Source organism: Nerophis ophidion, linkage group LG14 (assembly GCF_033978795.1).
Source record: "Nerophis ophidion isolate RoL-2023_Sa linkage group LG14, RoL_Noph_v1.0, whole genome shotgun sequence".
NCBI lineage: Eukaryota > Metazoa > Chordata > Actinopteri > Syngnathiformes > Syngnathidae > Nerophis > Nerophis ophidion.
This window is the reverse complement of record NC_084624.1, coordinates 45,784,426-45,798,282: the sequence shown is the minus strand read 5'-3', so window position 1 is coordinate 45,798,282 and position 13,857 is coordinate 45,784,426. Positions and strand designations below refer to the sequence as shown.

The following is a 13,857-nucleotide window of genomic DNA, read 5'->3' as shown; positions in this document are numbered from 1 at the left end:
TTTTTTTTTGTTTTTTTTTTCATACAAACTCCACCTTGGTCGAATTCTTTATCGATTCGAGCTCGCCTCGTTAGATTTGTTCCCCTCAAAAGCGATATTTTACAACAAAAAAAAAGGTGAAAAGGTATTTCCTAATGGAGATGTTGTTATTATTAATCACTACGGTTCGATATCTAAGTCATTGAGGGGTTTTTGTTGTTGTTTTTTTAAAAATGTACATTAAAAAGATTGTAACTGATTTTATTAACGCATGTTTGTTTTTGGTTTTTTTAATGAATGAATGAAGGAAATACGTTTATTTCGGTGATGTATTCGGAATCGGAATGAGAAATACTTTATTAATCCTCGAGGGGAAATTTAAATGTTCAGCGCAATCCTATTCAAGATCAGACAAACGTTACAGGGAGACAGAACAGGATCAAACATCACAGGGAGAAAGAACAGGATCAAACATTACGGGGAGACAGAACAGGATCGAACATTACAGGGAGACAGAACAGGATCAAACATTACGGAGGGACAACAGGATCAAACATTGCAGGGAGACAGAACAGGATCAAACATTACAGGGAGACGGAACAGGATCACACATTACAGGGAGACAGAACAGGATCAAACATTACAGGAAGACGGAACAGGATCAAACATTACAGGGAGACGGAACAGGATCAAACATTACAGGGAGACGGAACAGGATCAAACATTACAGGGAGACAGAACAGGATCAAACATTACAGAGAGACAGAACAGGATCAAACATTACAGGGAGACAGAACAGGATCAAACATTACATGGAGACGGAACAGGATCAAACATTACAGGGAGGCGGAACAGGATCAAACATTACAGGGAGACAGAACAGGATCAAACATTACATGGAGACGGAACAGGATCAAACATTACAGGGAGGCAGAACAGGATCAAACATTACAGGGAGACTGAACAGGATCAAACATTACAGGGGGACAGAACAGGATCAAACATTACAGGAAGACAGAACAAGATCAAACATTACAGGGAGACAGAACAGGATCAAACATTACATGGAGACAGAACAGGATCAAACATTACAGGGAGACGGAACAGGATCACACATTACAGGGAGACAGAACAGGATCAAACATTACAGGAAGACGGAACATGATCACACATTACAGGGAGACAGAACAGGATCAAACATTACAGGAAGACGGAACAGGATCACACATTACAGGGAGACAGAACAGGATCAAACATTACAGGGAGACAGAACAGGATCAAACATTACAGGAAGACAGAACAGGATCAAACATTACAGGGAGACGGAACAGGATCAAACATTACAGGGAGACAGAACAGGATCAAACATTGCAGGGAGACAGAACAGGATCAAACATTACAGGGAGACAGAACAGGATCAAACATTACAGGGAGACAGAACAGGATCAAACATTATGGGGAGACAGAACAGGATCAAACATTACAGGGAGACAGAACAGGATCGCTGACGGGTCCGGCAACTTCCGGCACCCCTTACAAAAAAAAGGTGAGATACAGGTAAACAATGGAGGAGGGAGAGGGGGATGAGAGGAAACAATTAATTAAAAAAAATAAAATAAAATTTTAAAAAATCGGTCTAAGCCTGGGCCCCTGGAGAGGGGGTCCAGACTGAGGCCAAGGGAACAAACAACTCATAGCCAAAGCAAACATCCCTCTTTCACACATGTAAGAGGGAAAAAAGTTGTATTGGGACACACCTTTGTTACATTTATATGTTTTTAATTTATGTTACTCAAATGTTCTAACAAAGTTTTTTTTTGTCATTACTGGAGTTACTTTCTATGTGATTGAAAAAAAAAGTGGTTGAAGTTGAAAAAAAAAGCTATTCAAAAACTTTATTAGGATATATGCATATACATATTTATATTTGTGTGTGTGTGTGTGTGTGTGTGTGTGTGTGTGTGTGTGTGATTCCTATCTCAGTGCACTAAAATACTCGGATGTTTGGAACAGGACATACTTAATATTCCAAAAAATATTGAATACTTTTTTTTAAATTCATTATTCCAAAACTACTTGTTGGAAAACATGTGCTCATTTTTGAGGCTGGGAAAACAAGGTGTTATTTTTTTTACCAACTGTATAAATGCATACATTTTTTTAAATATTTTTTTTCAAATATATACAAATTAAAAATGCATGGACCAGAACAAGGTCAACACATTTGGATTTTAGATTCACTCCGACATGTTATCTACTTGTTTACTTAATATGTATAATTATTAATAATATGACGTGCATTTGTCAAACTATTGGTAATATTCACATTTATAAAAATGGTAAAAAAAAAATCTAATAAATGATTGAAAGAAAAAAATTCTCCTTGCCTTGTTGCCATGGAGACGCAGCTGCCAATCACTGCAGCAAACCGAGTATTGATTTCCACCTGGAGCGAAAACATGATGAAAGTTGCCCGCCTTGGTGCTGCGTTCAATGACCGCGGTGTTGTCTAAAAGTGAAAATTATTATTAGTATTTTTTTAAAATTTTTTTGATTTGCCTTATTGTGGATATGCAGCCTAAAGTCGCTATTGGTGCTGCGTTCACTGACCGTGGTGTTGTCTAAAAGTGAAAATTATTAGTATTTTTTCAACATATTTTTGATTTGCCTTATTGTGGATATGCAGCATAAAGGTGCCATTGGTGCTGCGTTCAATGACCGTGGTGTTGTCTAAAATTGAAAAATATTATTAGTAGTATTTTTTCAACATATTTTTGATTTGCCTTATTGTGGATATGCAGCATAAAGACGCCATTGGTGCTGCGTTCAATGACCGTGGTGTTGTCTAAAAGTGAAAATTATTATTAGTATTTTTTTCAACAAATTTTTAATTTGCCTTATTGTGAACATGCAGCTAAAAGTCGCCATTGGTGCTGCGTTCAATGACCGTGGTGTTGCCTAAAAGTGAAAATTATTATTAGTATTTTTTCAACATATTTTTGATTTGCATTATTGTGGATATGCAGCATAAAGACGCCATTGGTGCTGCGTTCAATGACCGTGGTGTTGTCTAAAAGTGAAAATTATTAGTAGTATTTTTTAAACATATTTTTAATTTGCCTTGTTGTCGATATGCAGCATAAAGACGCCATTGGTGCTGCGTTCACTGACCGTGGTGTTGTCTAAAAGTAAAAATTATTATTGGTATTTTTTCAACATATTTTTGATTTGCCTTATTGTGGATATGCAGCATAAAGTCGCCATTGGTGCTGCGTTCAATGAACGTGGTGTTGTCTAAAAGTGAAAATTATTATTGGTATTTTTTAAACATATTTTTGATTTGCCTTATTGTGGATATGCAGCATAAGGGGGCCAATGGTGCTGCGTTCAATGACCGTGGTGTTGTCTAAAAGTGAAAATTATTATTGGTATTTTTTAAACATATTTTTGATTTGCCTTATTGTGGATATGCAGCATAAGGGGGCCAATGGTGCTGCGTTCACTGACCGTGGTGTTGTCTAAAAGTGAAAATTATTAGTAGTATTTTTTCAACATATTTTTGATTTGCCTTATTGTGGATATGCAGCATAAAGACGCCATTGGTGCTGCGTTCACTGACCGTGGTGTTGTCTAATAGTGAAAGTTATTAGTAGTATTTTTTCAACATATTTTTAATTTGCCTTATTGTGGATATGCAGCATAAAGGCGCCATTGGTGCTGCGTTCACTGACTGCGGTGTTGTCTAAAAGTGAAAATTATTAGTAGTATTTTTTCAACATATTTTTGATTTGCTTTATTGTGGATATGCAGCATAAAAGACGCCATTGGTGCTTCGTTCACTGACCGCGGTGTTGTCTAAAAGTGAAAATTATTATTAGTATTTTTTAAACATATTTTTGATTTGCCTTATTGTGGATATGCAGCATGAAGTCGCCATTGGTGCTGCGTTCAATGACCGCGGTGTTGTCTAAAAGTGAGAATTATTATTAGTATTTTTTAAACATATTTTTGATTTGCCTTATTGTGGATATGCAGCATAAAGGCGCCATTGGTGCTGCGTTCAAAGACCGTGGTGTTGTCTAAAAGTGAAACTTATTAGTATTTTTTAAACATATTTTTAATTTGCCTTATTGTGAACATGCAGCATAAAGGCGCCATTGGTGCTCCGTTCAATGACCCTGGTGTTGTCTAAAAGTGAAAAATATTAGTAGTATTTTTTAAACATATTTTTGATTTGCCTTATTGCGGATATGCAGCATAAAGACGCCATTGGAAGTGTACATGCAGTGTGTAACTTTAGACAGCAGAGGTCGCCATTTAGCTGCGTTACAAGGCCATTGCTCATGTTTACATGCGTGACCACAAAGTTGACTCACAGTTGAAGGATTATTATTGATCCAATTTAATATATTTTTCGCCCCAAATTGAAGCGAAACCAGAACTTTCTTTATCCGTTGAGTAAAAAAAAAAAAAAAAAACGTATTTTGCAGACTTGTCCTTCACTGACACCTCGTTGGAATGTTTACAAAGGTTCTGATTACTCCTCCAGCCAGGACTTAAACATAAAAAAGTGTTTGGATGGCGAACTTTGTTGTTGTTCCTCTTTTTGTGTTTACGCCGAGTGTCTGGCGGACGTAACCCAAGCTGCTCGCCGTTAGCCTGGTGTACACATCAGGCCTATCTGGTTCGTTATTGGCTTCCGCTTCATTTAAAGATCGGCAACAGCTGCTCCTTTCTTCTTCTTCTTCTTCTTCTTTTACGAGCAAAAGAAGAAGCTGGTGCATGTGTGAACAATATGTCTGATTTCCGAAAAGTCCAGTTGACTCATACTGTCACTCAAGGGCCTCATCGATCTATGAATCAATGTTTACTTACGAGTGTCTCAAAGGGCTGCACAAGCCACAACCACATCCTCGGCTCAGATCCCACATCAGGGCAAGGAAAAACTCAACCCAATGGGACAATGAGAAACCTTGGATGGGACCGCAGATGTGAGGGGGCAACCCTGGGCGACCGGTGCGAGTGGATTTAGTTAATATTGTGAGAGTCCAGTCCATAGTGGATCTAACATAATAGTGTGAGAGTTCAGTCCATAGTGGATTTAGTTAATATTGTAAGAGTCCAGTCCATAGTGGATCTAACATAATAGTGTGAGAGTCTAGTCCATAGTGGATCTAACATAATAGTGAGAGTCCAGTCCATAGTGGATCTAACATAATAGTGAGAGTCCAGTCCATAGTGGATCTAACATAATAGTGAGAGAGTCCACATTCTAGTGGATCTAACATATTAGTGTGAGAGTCCAGTCCATAGTGGATTTAACATAATAGTGAGAGTCCAGTCCAATATGGATCTAACATATTAGTGTGAGAGTCCAGTCCATAGTGTATTTAACATAATAGTGAGAGTCCAGTCCATGGTGGATTTAACACAATAGTGAGAGAGTTCAGTCCATAGTGGATCTAACATAATAGTGAGAGTCCAGTCCATAGTAGATTTAACATAATAGTATGAGAGTCCAGTCCATAGTGGATCTAACATAATAGTGAGAGTCCAGTCCATAGTGGATCTAACATAAAAGTGTGAGAGTCCAGTCCATGGTGGATCTAATATAATAGTGAGAGTACAGTCCATAGTGGATCTAACATAAAAGTGTGGGAGTCCAGTCCATAGTGGATCTAACATAATAGTGAGAGAGTCCAGTCCATAGTGGATCTAACATATTAGTGTGAGAGTCTAGTCCATAGTGGATCTAACATAATAGTGAGAGTCCAGTCCATAGTGGATCTAACATAATAGTGTGAGGGTCCAGTCCATAGTGGATTCAACATAATAGTGAGAGTCCAGACCATAGTGGGGCCAGCAGGAAACCATCCCGAGCGGAGACAGGTCAGCAGCGCAGAGACGTCCTCAGCCAATGCACAGATGAGTGGTCCACCCTTTGTCCCAACTTTGAACAGCCACCGAACCTCTGCCCCCACTCCACAAAGGAGACTGGGGCAGAGTAGAAAAGAAACGGCAGATCAACTGGTCTAAAAAGGGAGTTTATTTAAAGGCTAGAGTATACAAATGAATTTTAAGATGGGACTTAAATGCTTCTACTGAGGTAGCATCTCGAACTGTTACCGGGAGGGCATTCCAGAGTACTGGAGCCCCAATAGAAAAGGCTCTATTTTAGACTCTAGGAATCACTTATAAGCCGAAGCTCTTTGAAGGCAGATTTCTTGCCGGGACATATGGTACAATACAATCAGCAAGATAGGATGGAGCTAGACAGTGTAGTATTTTATACGTAAGTAGTAAAACCTTAAAGTGCACAGGAAGCCAGTGCTGGTGAGGCAGTATAGGTATATATATAGGTATATATGTATATTAAGGTATATACAGTATAGGTATATATATATAAAGTTAAAGTTAAAGTACCAATGATAGTCACACACACACTAGGTGTGGCAAAGATATTCTCTGCATTTGAACCATCACCCTTGATCACCCCCTGGGAGGTGAGGGGAGCAGTGAGCAGCAGCGGTGCTCTGCCCGGGAATAATTTTTGTTGATTTAACCCCCAATTCCAACCCCTGATGCTGAGTGCCAAGCAGGGAGGTAATGGGTCCTATTTTTATAGTCTTTGGTACGACTCGGCCGGGGTTTGAACTCACAACCTACCGATCTCAGGGTGGACATATATATCTATATAGTGCACTTTATTTGTTTTAAACTATTGTAGTGGCGTTCTTTACAAAAAGTGCACTTTAATTTAGTGTTGTTTTTGATATGTCATCTTAGTGACATCATGCACAAAAGTGCACTTTATTTGTTTTAAACTATTGTAGTTGCGTTCTGTACAAAAAGAGCACTTTAATTGAGTGTTGTTTTGATATGTCATCTTAGTGACATCATGCACAAAAGTGCACTTTGTTTTAAACTATTGTAGTGGTGTTCTGTACAAAAAGTGCACTTTAATTTAGGGTTGTTTTGATAAGTCATCTTAGTGACATCATGCACAAAAGTGCACTTTATTTGTTTTAAACTATTGTAGTTGCGTTCTGTACAAAAAGAGCACTTTAATTGAGTGTTGTTTTGATATGTCATCTTAGTGACATCATGCACAAAAGTGCACTTTGTTTTAAACTATTGTAATGGTGTTCTGTACAAAAAGTGCACTTTAATTTAGGGTTGTTTTGATAAGTCATCTTAGTAACATCATGCACAAAAGTGCACTTTATTTGTTTTAAACTGTTGTAGTGGCGTTCTGTACAAAAAGTGCACTTTAATATAGTGTTGTTTTGATATGTCATCTTAGTGACATCATGCACAAAAGTGCACTTTATTTGTTTTAAACTGTTGTGGTGGCGTTCTGTACAAAAAGTGCACTTTAATATAGTGTTGTTTTGATATGTCATCTTAGTGACATCATGCACAAAAGTGCACTTTATTTGTTTTAAACTGTTGTAGTGGCGTTCTGTACAAAAAGTGCACTTTAATTTAGGGTTGTTTTGATAAGTCATCTTAGTGACATCATGCACAAAAGTGCACTTTATTTGTTTTAAACTGTTGTGGTGGCGTTCTGTACAAAAAGTGCACTTTAATATAGTGTTGTTTTGATATGTCATCTTAGTGACATCATGCACAAAAGTGCACTTTATTTGTTTTAAACTGTTGTAGTGGCGTTCTGTACAAAAAGTGAACTTTAATTGAGTGTTGTTTTGATAAGTCATCTTAGTGACATCATGCACAAAAGTGTACTTTATTTGTTTTAAACTATTGTAGTGGCGTTCTGTACAAAAAGTGCACTTTAATTTAGGGTTGTTTTGATAAGTCATCTTAGTGACATATTACACAAAAGTGCACTTTATATGTTTTAAACTATTGTAGTGGCGTTCTTTACAAAAAGTGCACTTTAATTCAGTGTTGTTTTGATATGTCACCTTAGTGACATCATGCACAAAAGTGCACTTTGTTTTAAACTATTGAAGTGTGGGTTCTGTACAAAAAGTGCACTATAATTGAGTGTTGTTTTGATAAGTCATCTTAGTGACATCATGCACAAAAGTGCACTTTATTTGTTTTAAACTATTGTAGTTGCGTTCTGAACAAAAAGTGCACTTTAATTGAGTGTTGTTTTGATATGTCATCTTAGTGACATCATGCACAAAAGTGCACTTTATTTGTTTTAAACTATTGTAGTTGCGTTCTGAACAAAAAGTGCACTTTAATTGAGTGTTGTTTTGATATGTCATCTTAGTGACATCATGCACAAAAGCGCACATTATTTGTTTTATTCTATTATAGTGGCGTTCTGTACAAAAAGTGGACTTTAATTTAGTGTTGTTTTGATATGTCATCTTAGTGACATCATGCACAAAAGTGCACTCATAGCTTGTTTTAAAATGTCTCTGACAATCTTGGACTTTCTGTTTTGGAAATGACATGAATGTTTGTGCCACTGCTTAATAACTGTTTAATAAATACACTTTTAGTTATGATTTCCGTCTCTGCATGAAAGTTTAAAAGGAGCATATATGAATGCAGTATGAAGAAGAATGTTTTAATGTAGACACATAGAATCATCATACTGCTGTCATTATATGTGTCAAGTCTTCATTCAAGGCCAAGGCAACAATATGGAGATATATATGGTGTATGGCGATACGGCCTAAAAAATATCGAGATATTAAAAAAAAGGCATGAGGTCCCTGCAGTGTTGCATTCTTGACTTTCCGCGAAGTGATTTACGGTGCGGCTGCAGGCTGAGACCTACAAGAGCGTCCACCAAAGGAACATTTCTGGAGAGGCTCTCGTAACCTTTTTTTTTTTTTAGTTTTACTCGTGATGCCCTCAGAGCACACTTGCCAAGCCTCCCGAATTTTCCGGGATTCTCCCGTATTTCAGTGCCTCTCCCGAATCAAATATTCTCAATCCTTTTCAACGCATATTCAATTGAATGCACTACAAAGACAAGATATTTGATGTTCAAACTCATAAACTTTATTTATTTTTTGCTAATAATAATTAACTTAGAATTTCATGGCTGCAACACGTGCCAAAGTAGTTGGGAAAGGGCATGTTCACCACTGTGTTACATCACCTTTTCTTTTAACAACACTCAATAAACGTTTGGGAACTGAGGAAACTAATTGTTGACACTTTGAAAGTGGAATTCTTTCCCATTCTTGTTTTATGTAGAGCTTCAGTCGTTCAACAGTCCAGGGTCTCCGCTGTCGTATTTTACGCTTCATAATGCGCCACACATTTACCATGAGAGACATGTCTGGACTGCAGGCTGGCCAGGAATGTACCAGCACTCTTTTACTACGAAGCCACGCTGTTGTAACACGTGGCTTGGCATTGTCTTGCTGAAATAAGCAGAGGCGTCCATGATAACGTTGCTTGGATGACAACATATGTTGCTCCAAAACCTGTATGTACCATTCAGCATTAATGGTGCCTTCACAGATGTGTAAGTTACCCATGCCTTGGGCACTAATGCACCCCCATACCATCACACATGCTGGCTTTTGAACTTTGTACCTACAACAATCCGGATGGTTATTTTCCTCTTTGTTCCGGAGGACACCACGTCCTCTGTTTCCAAATACACTTTGAAATGTGGACTCGTCAGACCACAGAACACTTTACCACTTTGCATGAGCTCGGGCCCAGCCAAGCCGGCGGCGTTCCTGGGTGTTGTTGATGAATGGCTTTCGCTTTGCATAGTAGAGTTTTAACTTGCACTTACAGATGTAGGGACCAACTGTAGTTACTGACAGTGGTTTTATGAAGTGTTCCTGAGCACATGTGGTGATATCCTTTACACACTGATTTTGGTTTTTGATGCAGTACCGCCTAAGGGATCAAAGGTCCGTAATATCATCGCTTACGTGCAGTGATTTCTCCAGATTCTCTGAACCTTTTGATGATTTTCCGGACCGTAGATGGTAAAATCCCTAAATTCCTTGCAATAGCTCGTTGAGAAATGTTGTTCTAAAACTGTTCGACAATTTGCTTACAAATTGGTGACCCTCGCCCCATCCTTGTTTGTGAATTACTTAGCATTTCATGGAAGCTGTTTTTATACCCAATCATGGCACCCACCTGTTCCCAATTAGCCTGCACACCTGTGGGATGTTCCAAATAAGTGTTTGATGAGCATTCCTCAACTTTTTCAGTATTTATTGCCACCTTTCCCAACTTCTTTGTCACGTGTTTCTGGCATCAAATTCTAAAGTTAATGATTATTTGCAACAACAACAAAAAATGTTTATGAGTTTGAACATCAAATATGTTGTCTTTGTAGCATATTCAACTGAATATGGGTTGAAAAGGATTTGCAAATCATTGTATTCTGTTTATATGTACATCTAACACAATTCCCCAACTCATATGGAAACGGGGTTTGTATCCCCCCCCCTTAGCCCCTCAACCCTCCAATCTCCCGAATTTGGAGGTCTCAAGGTGGTCAAGTATGCCTCAGAGTGGTGTCGATGTTCCGTCTGGAGACTACACAAGTCATGTGTTTATAAGCCTCCTGCAAAACACCTGCCAGCATTCTGGACCGTCTTTATTTGCGCCTGACGGCTTGTTTATCGCTGTGTTGCCCGTCTCAAAGCCTCCTTGATAGCCCCTCGCCAATCCCCCTGTCCTAAAAACACACAACCATCTGCTCCTCGGTTTTCCGCCCCGAGGCTTCCGGAGCCCGAAACGCCGCTTTTTATCCGTAGATTCCATTATCGGGGAATACCACCGCTGTGATAATGTCATCTAAGTGTCTTAACGGCGTTTAAACCAATGGTGAACTTTCTTAATTCCCCCTTAAAAGATTGGAGGACCCACGGACCCCCCCACCCCCTCGCCCATCTCGCCCTCCTTAAGACGGCAGCTTCTCCGGCAGCAGAAGGTGAACGTAAAGCCCAAAGCATCCTTTAGCAGTCGCAGCCCTCAGGCAGATTATCACGTCAGGGGTAATCCGACTCGGGAACCACGGAGGAGGAGCAACAGTTGGAGTGTAGGGGGTGGGGGGGGGGGGCGAGGGGGTGGGGTGTCAGGCGGACAAGCTCTCCCTCTTTCCCTCGCCCTCGCCTCATCTTCTCTGAGAGGAGCCGCGAGAACATCTTGACAGCGACGGACGCTTTCCCTGTCCGCAAACTTTCCCCCCCACCCTTGATGGATCCGCTGGCCGCAGGCAGGAATGTTGACCCCGGGTCTCCCCGGGAGGAGGAAGGAGCCCGCGTGGTCGACGGCGAGAAGGCGTGAGGACCCCAATGGAGCCGGGATGCGCGTCTTCTCGGGAAGGGTGACGGTCGCCGCGGTCTTGCCTCGCCGGGGTCAGCAGAAGACAAACGCCACACAGCTAAAGCAGGATTAGCCGTCCCGAGCGGTAAGGACGACTCCTCGTCTTTTGTTGATCTAAGCCGCCAGATTATGGCCGAGGCGTTACTTGGAGGTGTGCCGCCTCGCCTCGCCACGCAGCGCACGCCGGATTAGTTGCGGCGAGCGGCGCCTCCCCGGAGATGCATGTCCGTGCTCGGCCTGTCACGGAATGTGTGCGGACCTGAACGCTCTCTGCTTTTCTTTCTAATGTCCCGTTGCACTTTCCCTCCCTCTCTGGTGCGCACATCCCACAGCTTTTTAGCTCCCGAATCGCGAATCGTGGCAAAAAGTCGGCTTGTCACACCTACGGAGAAAGTTTGCTTCGCTCTTTATGGCGGGGTCACGCAAAGTGGACCCAGACATACATCTTGTACCTGGAGCCTTTCAACCAAATACTTTGTGTTTGATCAATTTTATCAATGCCAAACTACGTTCATCGTCGATTTTATTGTCTTTAAATACAACTCTTGGAGTTTATTTTGTGAAATACATTCAATGAATTGTAAAAAAACACTTACACACATTTGTAAAATATATGATAGGAATAGATATCAAATAAAACAAAATTCAAATTAAGACATTTTGCTTAGTTTGTCCTCGTAGAACCATTTTTGGTAATGCGAGTGCACCTACAGCCATTTAACCAAATGAGAAAAAGCGAAGAAAATATGAATCTTCGAATACTGTCGAATAAATGAAATAAATGCCAAAATAAGTACATAAATAGTAGATATTTTAGATAAATATATAATGATGGAGTTGTTTTTGTGAAATACAATTAATGAATTTTAAAAACACTTACACACATTTGTAAAATATATGGTAGGAAAAGATACCAAATAAAATAAATATCAAATTAAGACATTTTGCTTAGCCCGTCTTCGTAGAACCATTTTTGGTAATGCGAGTGCACCTACAGCCATTTAACCAAATGAGAAAAAGTGAAGAAAATGAAATAAATGCCAAAATAACTACACAAATAATACATATTTTACATAAATATTTTTAAAATATATATAATTCTGAAGGTTTTTTTGTGAAATACAACCAATGAAATGTAAAAAACACTTCCACACATTTGTAAAATATATGATAGGAATAGATATTGAATCAAATAAATACCAAATTAAGACATTTTGCTTAGTTTGTCATCGTAGAACCATTTTTGGTAATGCGAGTGCACCTACAGCCATTTAACCAAATGAGAAAAAGTGAAGAAAATGAAATAAATGCCAAAATAACTACACAAATAATACGTATTTTAGATAAATATTTTAAAAATATATATAATTCCGAAGGTGTTTTTGTGAAATAGTAAAAACACCTACAGCCGTTTAACCAAATGAGAAAAAGTGAAGAAAATATGAATCTTCTAACACTGTCGAATAAATTAAATAAATGCCAAAATAAGTACATAAATAGTAAATATTTTAGATAAATATGTAATTCTGTACTTGTTTTGTGTGAAATACAATCAAGGAATTGTAAAAACATTTACATACATTTGTAAAATATATGATAGAAACAGATATCAAATAAATTAAATGTCAAATTAAGACATTTTGGTTAGCTCCTCACAAATGTGTGTAAGTGTTTTTTACAATTCATTGATTGTATTTCACAAAAAAACCTGCAGAATTATATATATTTTAAAAATATTTATCTAAAATATGTATTATTTGTGTAGTTATTTTGGCATTTATTTCATTTTCTTCACTTTTTCTCATTTGGTTAAATGGCTGCAGGTGCACTCGCATTACCAGAAATGGTTCTACGATGACAAGCTAAGCTAAATAAATTAATTTGATATTTATTTATTCATTATATCGATTCCTATTATATCCTATTATATATTTTACAAATGTACATACACACATACATACATACATACATACAAACATACATACATACATGCATACATACATACATGCATACATACATACATACGTACACACATACATACATACATACATACATACATACAAACATACATACACACATTAATAAATAAATACATACATACATGCATGCAAACATACATACATATATACTGTACATACACACATACATTCCTACATACATGCATTCATACATACACACATACATTCATTCATACATACATACATACACACATACATACATACATACATACATACATACATGCATACATACATACATACATACATACATACATACATACATACATACATGCATGTATGCATGCATACATACATACATACATACATACATACATACACACATACATACATACATACACACATACATACATATTTTATTCACTTTTTCTACTTTGGTTAAATGGCTGCAGGTTCCCTCTCATTACCAGAAATGGTTCTACTATGACAAGCTAAGCAAAATACATTAATTCGATATTTATTTTTTTATTATATCGATTCCTATTATACCCTATTATATATTTTACAAATTGACATACATACACACACACATACATACATACATACATACATTCATACATACATACATACA

At 38.1% G+C, this 13,857-nt stretch overlaps 1 protein-coding gene across 1 annotated transcript in view; it reads left to right on the top strand.

Moving 5' to 3' along the window:
- Positions 1–11,025: 11,025 nt before the first annotated feature.
- LOC133568752 (neurturin) overlaps positions 11,026–13,857 on the top strand; it is an 80,322-nt gene continuing 77,490 nt past the window's right edge. The window contains exon 1 of the mRNA XM_061920867.1: positions 11,026–11,356. The gene's annotated coding sequence lies outside the window, so the exon portion shown is untranslated. The remainder of the gene's footprint in view (positions 11,357–13,857) is intronic.